General features: G+C 47.8%; 2 long non-coding RNA genes across 2 annotated transcripts; both read right to left on the bottom strand.

The window, feature by feature from the left end:
- Positions 1-819: 819 nt before the first annotated feature.
- LOC149361461 (uncharacterized) lies at positions 820-2,156 on the bottom strand. Its single transcript, XR_016288417.1, has 3 exons — positions 2,040-2,156; positions 1,839-1,958; positions 820-1,295 (listed from the first exon to the last, which is right to left on the bottom strand). It is a non-coding gene; the product is annotated as an uncharacterized LOC149361461 (long non-coding RNA).
- A 1,044-nt stretch (positions 2,157-3,200) lies between these two features.
- On the bottom strand, positions 3,201-3,744 carry LOC149361460 (uncharacterized). Its single transcript, XR_016288416.1, has 3 exons — positions 3,614-3,744; positions 3,332-3,480; positions 3,201-3,251 (listed from the first exon to the last, which is right to left on the bottom strand). It is a non-coding gene; the product is annotated as an uncharacterized LOC149361460 (long non-coding RNA).
- Positions 3,745-8,891: the final 5,147 nt, after the last annotated feature.

Genomic DNA, 8,891 nt, shown 5'->3' with positions numbered 1-8,891 from the left:
CCCGCGAACCTGCGCCCATGCCAACGGTGAACTAGTAAGGTGAACAACAACGAAATATTTCCATTCTCGCGCCAGCGTAATCCTCTGCGTCATTCGTAAATAGACACCGGTATGGTGCCTTATGCTACCTCGAGCGCCTTCGGCAGTGAATATGTAATTCCCTCAGCTATCAACAGAAAAAAATAAGCACATGCAACAAACTTCACTGTCACGCGGCATTTGCCTCCAATCATGACCACTCATGCTCACAGACGCGAGTGAGGTGATAAGAGTGCACTCACGAGTGAGTGTGCCGACCCACAGTCCTTGTAAATCGTCCAAAGGTAGGCATCCTACGCACCCGAACATGGGATTTCAGCTTTCCACTGGCAGGATAAAGAACTGGATCACCTCATACCACATTTTTGCTTGCAGTGCATCAGAGCTTTTGCACATTGTAATTCATCCAGACCACTTTTTTTTGGAATGTACTAAGCTTATTCAGTCTCTGTGTAGCAAAGACTTATTTGTAATTCAACTGCTCTATAAGAGTTGGTTTAAAAGGCTTACAGAACTGTGGTGGTGGACCAAAACTTTCAGACTTCAACTAACCTGCTGATACATGAACCAACAAGGTGTGAACCTTCCACATCTTCACAAAATTTTGTTCTGCAGCTCATCAAACTGCCATACACAACTGAATCGCAGGAAATGTATTTGCCTAGCAGCGTTTCAAAATCAGTAAGTTAGGTGGCTCCATTGCTCTTTTGCAGCATAATGTATAGCTCTGTATTTCAGCCATGCGGTAAAGTACGAAAAGATGCACAAAGCCACTCAGAATAGCAGTTGTAAAATAGTTTATTGACTTGCTTAGATGTATCTGCAGAATCCTTCCGGCACTTGGTAGGTGGCCGGGATCCTGCTCAAATCTGAATGCCTGTTGGTCCACGGGTGCAAGCACCACTCTTATCACACTTGCCTCAATTGCTCCTCTGCCAGTCAAGGGGAATGTAACTGCAGGTGCACTGAATCAAAGTTTATTCCTGCTAACAGTGTCTTGCAAGTGACTGCACAAATTGCAGAGGAGAACGGCCAGACTGTGATAAGAGCATCCCTATCCGCCAACTGGGATACGCGCTCTCTAGCAGGCAGGTTCTGCCGAGAGAAAAATCTGTGTGATCTGGCTGAACCAGTCATTTTTCTGCAAAAGATGTTGGTTGCCAAGGTGACCATTCAACAAAGGATACGTGTCTTGGCATGTCCATACAATCTGGGGCCGGGTAGACAGGAACCTGGGAATCTGTAGCTGGTTGGACCTGCATGCAAGAAACTTGTAAAAGTATGTGCTGACAAGACGTTCATGTCGACCTCCGTTACAGTAAAGGGGAAACGCACATCTTGCTGCTCGTCAGACAGTTCACACTTTCAAACACGCTGGATGTTGTCGCCCTCACCTTGGCGAAAGCCGATCGTTGGTGCTGGGAAAGCACTTATACTGGCTTCTGATGCATCAGAGAAGGATCGCTGACTCTTGGCGCTGCTCATAACTTCCTTCTCAAATTTTCAGGTGCGCTCTGGAAAGGAAATTGGCGCATGATATTGTTCGAAAATACGCCCCGAATGTCATTCATGCAGAAGTTACACATGTTACTCACTGAAAGTTGGAAGTGTTTGCATGGGACACAGTGTGAGTGATGTCATTGGCAGCCATTGGTCCTCATTACACTTGCAAAGTAGGATTCCGAGCCCTGCTACGAAGATGCTATGTCGGCCTCTGGTGCAGCAGAAGGGGGAACACGCATCTTGCAGCTCGTCAGACAGTTCAGACTTTCAAACACGCTGGATGTTGTCACCCTCACCTTGGCGAAAGCCGATCGTTGGTGCTGGGAAAGCACTTATGCTGGCTTCTGATGCATCAGAGAAGGATCGCTGACTCTTGGCGCTGCTCATAACTTCCTTCTCAAACTTTCAGGTGCGCTCTGGAAAGGAAATTGGCGCATGATATTGTTCGAAAATACGCCCCGAATGTCATTCATGCAGAAGTTACACATGTTACTCACTGAAAGTTGGAAGTGTTTGCATGGGACACAGTGTGAGTGATGTCATTGGCAGCCATTGGTCCTCATTACACTTGCAAAGTAGGATTCCGAGCCCTGCCACGAAAATGCTATGTCGGCCTCTGGTGCAGCAGAAGGGGGAACACGCATCTTGCAGCTCGTCAGACAGTTCAGACTTTCAAACACGCTGGATGTTGTCACCCTCACCTTGGCGAAAGCCGATCGTTGGTGCTGGGAAAGCACTTATGCTGGCTTCTGATGCATCAGAGAAGGATCGCTGACTCTTGGCGCTGCTCATAACTTCCTTCTCAAACTTTCAGGTGCGCTCTGGAAAGGAAATTGGCGCAGGATATTGTTCGAAAATACGCCCCGAATGTCATTCATGCAGAAGTTACACATGTTACTCACTGAAAGTTGGAAGTGTTTGCATGGGACACAGTGTGAGTGATGTCATTGGCAGCCATTGGTCCTCATTACACTTGCAAAGTAGGATTCCGAGCCCTGCCACGAAGATGCTATGTCGGCCTCTGGTGCAGCAGAAGGGGGAACACGCATCTTGCAGCTCGTCAGACAGTTCAGACTTTCAAACACGCTGGATGTTGTCACCCTCACCTTGGCGAAAGCCGATCGTTGGTGCTGGGAAAGCACTTATGCTGGCTTCTGATGCATCAGAGAAGGATCGCTGACTCTTGGCGCTGCTCATAACTTCCTTCTCAAACTTTCAGGTGCGCTCTGGAAAGGAAATTGGCGCATGATATTGTTCGAAAATACGCCCCGAATGTCATTCATGCAGAAGTTACACATGTTACTCACTGAAAGTTGGAAGTGTTTGCATGGGACACAGTGTGAGTGATGTCATTGGCAGCCATTGGTCCTCATTACACTTGCAAAGTAGGATTCCGAGCCCTGCCACGAAGATGCTATGTCGGCCTCTGGTGCAGCAGAAGGGGGAACACACATCTTGCAGCTCGTCAGACAGTTCAGACTTTCAAACACGCTGGATGTTGTCGCCCTCACCTTGTTTTGTCTAGCCTCACTGGGGACCCAGGCTGAAGCGGGACCTCCTTGCTTCCACAAGGTCCTGAAGAGAAGGCCTTGTGAAGGCCGAGGTCATTGGTGCTGGGAAAGTACTTGTGTTGACCTCTGATGCATCAGAGAGAGATTGCCAGAGCTCGCTGCTGCTGATAACTTCTTTTACAAGCTTTCCGACATACTCTGGAAATGAAATCTTCACATTACTTCATTCCAAAAGGCTCCCCTCAAGTCACTCATTTGGGATGAAGCATAATACTTACTGTAAGTGGTAGCTGTTTTGATGGGGCACACTGTGTGATGGCCTTTTCGCGCCTTGGTAGTCTTCATCATCCAGCGTGAATTGCCTTCCTTTGTCTTCGCCTGGGACCGGTCTGCATTTTCATGGAAGTGGAGGATGGCAAGCTGCGTCCTGTAAGTTGAGGATATCGCATCGGATGGCAATGCTGCCTAATGATCTGGAGTACGTGGATGTGGTTACGTGCTGACTCTTGGAATAAACCAACTGCCTCTAGACAGAGGACAGAACTACAATATAATATTACCTTGCGAGCATCCCTGCTGGAGAAAATGCCATAGACTTTGGCGCGAAGTCAATCAAGATGCTGTGGAATGCCTCCAGAGCAAACGTTTGGCTATGGGAGGACATCTGCGTGATATCCTTGAGGAGACGCTTGTCCTCAGTGATGTGCTTGAATTGCTCGTATGCCTGGGACTCTTGAGGAAAAGGTATGCTTTAAAACAAGTTCTTTAGACAAGGGCAAAAACCACTCACTGGGGTCCACCCAAACTCTTGTCTCCTCTGGCATGTCGCTGTGGAGACACCTTGGGTACAGTCCACCATGTCCAGAGTGCTGGTTGATGACATGATTTTTCATACTCCGCCAGACGTCGACGACCAGCTCTGCATTGCCCCCTCCAGCGCGGGCTGCCCAGTACATGTGGTTGGTAGTTGACTGAATCCATAGGTCCATCTCCTTGCATCCAGCCCGCTTGCTTGACGCAGCTAGCTTTTTCTTGACACCTTAATTTTAAAAAGGCATATCAGGGAAGCCTGCAGCACATTATGTGCAAGCAAGCATCTTTTCAATCATGCTCTCAACTTTCTTACCTTTTGAGATGTGCCAAATGTCAAAGCAGTGCTTGATCTTGGGTTCACGGGTCTGCATGTGCTTTCGTATGGCAGGGTGACGGTCAGTTGTGAGAGACCGGATCTTGATACCTGTGTTATGCATTGTCGGTGGGATAACGATAAATTGTCTACCATATAAACCTTTGTGGCATGCCATACATTTCTCCTTGAAGAATTCCAGCTGCTTGATTAGGCCTTCCTTCTCCATGCTCACGCTGGCCATTGCCTGCTCCGACTGCATGAAGACGGGTTTCAAACATTACATTCCTGTATTTCCACTCTACTTACCAACGGCTTACATAAATATTTATCACTGAATTACTGCAATAACTTTCCACAGACGTGTCTACTGACCTCCCCCAGCTGGACCTGGACCGAGTGAAGAATTCTGTTGATCTGCTCAACATGCGTGGTGTATGTCAGGAACTTGGCAGAAAACCCAGGGGAGTCAAATCGTCCATCACCGGTGACATCAACCTCTTGGTTGTTCAACTGGTCCATGAGTTCAGCTTGTTCTTGTAGCCAGATCTGTTCAAATGTTATTCCATTTCTTGACTAGCCCAGTGTAAAATTACAACTTAGTTTGATTGTGCACTACTGCAGCGGTAGTTACTACAAAACAACAAAAAAGTGATGTCAGGAGAAGTGTGTTCGTTTAATCTGAACTTCATTTCTGCCTTCTGGCTAACGAGAATTGAACTTTTTTGAAAACATCTGGTCAAGCTGGGGTAAATATATCAGTATGGTTTGTTGGTCACCTTTTCTATCGCAGGAAAAAGGAGGGCATCCTGATAGTTGTAGAAGGTCCGGTCACTTGGGACCTGCACATTCATGTGGCGCAGCATCCTCAGTGTGGAAGCTACATTTGCTCCTGAAAAGAGGAGGTGGCTGGACAGCAGAAGGTTTCCTGCTGCCCTTCCATTGATGACAGGCTGGCTGTTCCACGTCCGGACATGCTCCAGAGGACAGATGCTAATGACATTGATGAAGCTGCCTTTGGTGGTAATGGTGGTTTCACAAGGCCTCGAGCACTCTGGGCATGTCTGGAACAGCTCCCTCAGACAGCTCTCAAAGACCAAGAACTGCCGTTCTTCTTCTGGGGGGGCCGGTGTACTCTCTGCGGATGACTCACTGGAATCAGAATAGTGCCAACTGTTAGGCCCAAAACCCATGCAGCTGTGAAGAGCCCACCTTTCGGTATCGTCATGGTAGGTTGGAGAGTAGCTGGAGTCAGAGTCTAGCCTGTCACCCTGTGGAGATGTGCAGTCAAGTGGATCACTGCTGCATGTGGCCGGGACGAAGGGTGGAAGCAGCAAGGGCTCCTCTGTGACACGGCCAGGAGAAGTCACAGCTGGCGTCACTGTAGGGAAACAAATATTTATCCACACAGAATGGACGAAATGCAATAAGGACTTACAGACAGCTTCAGATCTAGTGCTGTGTTCGACAGAACCATTGTCCTGGTACGGACCACTGCTGGCTGCAGCTGTTGAAAGCCTTGCCTCAGAGGGATCTGGTTGAAGATCCTTGCTCTGAAAGATGGTTGTACAAAGGCCGATCAGTCACTTCGGTTTACAAAGCTGGAGGTGGTGCAACATAGCATTTCAGGATTGCTCTACATTCCATGCCTTCACTATAAATACACCGATTTGGGAACTTGATTAGTTTCTATCGGGTGCACGGCATCGTGAATCACAGCATTTACAACCAAACGCCATGTCTGCGCGAAATTTGAGCGCGAACAATGCACCGTTTTAGCCGGCGGAAGCATTGTACGGCGCGCGTAAAATTGCCAAACAAGCTGTATATCAAAGTTTCTAAGCTTATTTAGCCGACCCCACACTTACGAACGCGAAGCACGGAACACTGTTACTTCTTTCGCTTCTGCAAATGATGACCATTCGCGTCATGATACAGCCACGTAACTTTTAGAACAAACTATATCTTCAGCCTGACGCATGTTCGAGTCAGCGATCCTACAGAACGACACTGTCGAGCCATGCTAAGAAAATTAATTCATAGAAATACTTACCAGTACTCTTTGGCGCTTCGGGGCTTGTTGCTCGGTTCCATCGACGACGGGAAGTCGAAGCGTGGGCATAGCGTTCCAACGCAGGCGAGAGTGACTCACGTCGGGCCGATGGAAAGCGCTTATCTCGAAGTGTTCAGAGCAGAAGCGGACACACTTTGGTAGCGTCTCGGTGTTATCGAGCCCCGCGCAACGTAGCCATGCACTACGTCGCGGTTCGTCCTTCGGCAAGGCGAACAAACGTAGGCCCTTGTGCCAATTTTTCTTAGTCCGATGAGGGCACAACCTCACCGCACAAACGTCCGGCATCGCGAAAATATCACTCGCGAACCGAACAACACTCGCAACAAAACGCGATGGCGTCCCACAGATCACACGAAAAACTGTGTAGATCCAAGGATGTCGCAGGATAGCAAAAGTAGGACGTGGGGCACACAGGACCTTCTGGGAGTAAGGACCGCGTGCACCAACAACCGACAAGTAAAAGAAGCGAGGCGAGCGCTTCCTCGGAGCAGGCCGAAGCCACAGCGGTAGGGCGCATCACTCCTATGGCAGCAGACGAGGAGAAAACATAGTCCGGCTGCTTCGGGCTTGTTTTTTTTTAGTGATACGCTCTATGAACCACAACTATGTCGCGGATTTATCAAATTATTGTATCCTGCGTGTCCAGAAAGAGTAATAGAAATTAGTTCGATTATTTTCGCGGTTTTCATTTCACTTCAGTCAAGTCATTGGCGAAAGCAAATAGTCCGCGCGTAATTTTATTTCTGTTGGCTTATTTTGCGGCTATATTATCTACGAATGCAACTACTTATTCACGGAAACTTAAAAAACAAAATAAAGCCAAAGCAAAGCCTCCACAGAGCTGACTGAAAGGCACTCGACGCGTTGGTAGACTCCGCCCATCGTATGAGGCCGAATTAAAAAAAAAAGGCGGGAGCCGGACGTTAATTAGATTTAATTGAGGAAATCGGCCACACAGGGCAATAAGTCGCAGCTCCTAAGAATGCTGGGAACGTGTACATCAAGTTCCCGCGGCAAAAAGACATGTTCAGAATCCTCTTCAGTGCACCTTTAAGATTGTGCTCAGAGGTAATATTGCATTTGGGTATTTGTTTCAGTTCCAGATTTACTGCTTCGCATGTGAGGGTTGAGATTTGCTCACAGGCCTTGCAGGGCTCCGAAAGGAGCTAATCACGGTTAAGATTGTGCTCAGAGGTAATACTGCATTTGGGTATTTGTTTCAGTTCCAGATTTACTGCTTCGCATGTTAGGGTTGACTATGCTCACAGGCCTTGCAGGGCTCCGAAAGGAGCTAATCGCGGTTAAGATTGTGCTCAGAGGTAATATTGCATTTGGGTATTTGTTTCAGTTCCAGATTTACTGCTTCGCATGTGAGGGTTGAGATTTGTCCACAGGCCTTGCAGGGCTCCGAAAGGAGCTAATCGCGGTTAAGATTGTGCTCAGAGGTAATATTGCATTTGGGTATTTGTTTCAGTTCCAGATTTACTGCTTCGCATGTGAGGGTTGAGATTTGCCCACAGGCCTTGCAGGGCTCCGAAAGGAGCTAATCGCGGTTAAGATTGTGCTCAGAGGTAATATTGCATTTGGGTATTTGTTTCAGTTCCAGATTTACTGCTTCGCATGTGAGGGTTGAGATTTGCTCACAGGCCTTGCAGGGCTCCGAAAGGAGCTAATCGCGGTAAAGATTGTGCTCAGAGGTAATACTGCATTTGGGTATTTGTTTCAGTTCCAGATTTACTGCTTCGCATGTGATGGTTGAGATTTGCTCACAGGCCTTGCAGGGCTCCGAAAGGAGCTAATCGCGGTTAAGATTGTGCTCAGAGGTAATACTGTATTTGGGTATTTGTTTCAGTTCCAGATCTACTGCTTCGCATGTGAAGGTTCAGATTTGCTCACAGGCCTTGCAGGGCTCCAAAAGGAGCTAATCGCGGTTAAGATTGTGCTCAGAGGTGATATTGCATTTGGGTATTTGTTTCAGTTCCACATTTACTGCTTCGCATGTGAGGGTTGAGATTTGCTCACAGGCCTTGCAGGGCTCCGAAAGGAGCTAATCGCGGTTAAGATTGTGCTCAGAGGTAATACTGCATTTGGGTATTTGTTTCAGTTCCAGATTTACTGCTTCGCATGTGAGGGTTGACTATGCTCACAGGCCTTGCAGGGCTCCGAAAGGAGCTAATCGCGGTTAAGATTGTGCTCAGAGGTAATATTGCATTTGGGTATTTGTTTCAGTTCCAGATTTACTGCTTCGCATGTGAGGGTTGAGATTTGCTCACAGGCCTTGCAGGCCTCCGAAAGGAGCTAATCGCGGTTAAGATTGTGCTCAGAGGTAATACTGCATTTGGGTATTTGTTTCAGTTCCAGATTGACTGCTTCGCATCTGAGGGTTGAGATTTTCTCACAGGCCTTGCAGGGCTCCGAAAGGAGATTTGTTTCAGTTCCAAATTTACTGCTTCGCATGTGAGGGTTGAGATTTGCTCACAGGCCTTGCAGGGCTACGAAAGGAGCTAATCGCGGTTAAGATTGCGCTCAGAGGTAATACTGCATTTGGGTATTTGTTTCAGTTCCAGATTTACTGCTTCGCATGTGAGGGTTGAGATTTGCTCACAGGCCTTGCAGGGCTCCGAAAGGAGCTAATCGC

The sequence above is a fragment of the Amblyomma mixtum genome, chromosome 2, assembly GCF_055824585.1.
Source record: "Amblyomma mixtum isolate Tamu chromosome 2, ASM5582458v1, whole genome shotgun sequence".
Classification (NCBI taxonomy): domain Eukaryota; kingdom Metazoa; phylum Arthropoda; class Arachnida; order Ixodida; family Ixodidae; genus Amblyomma; species Amblyomma mixtum.
The sequence above is the reverse complement of the archived record's forward strand: the minus strand, read 5'-3'. Positions and strand labels throughout refer to the sequence as shown.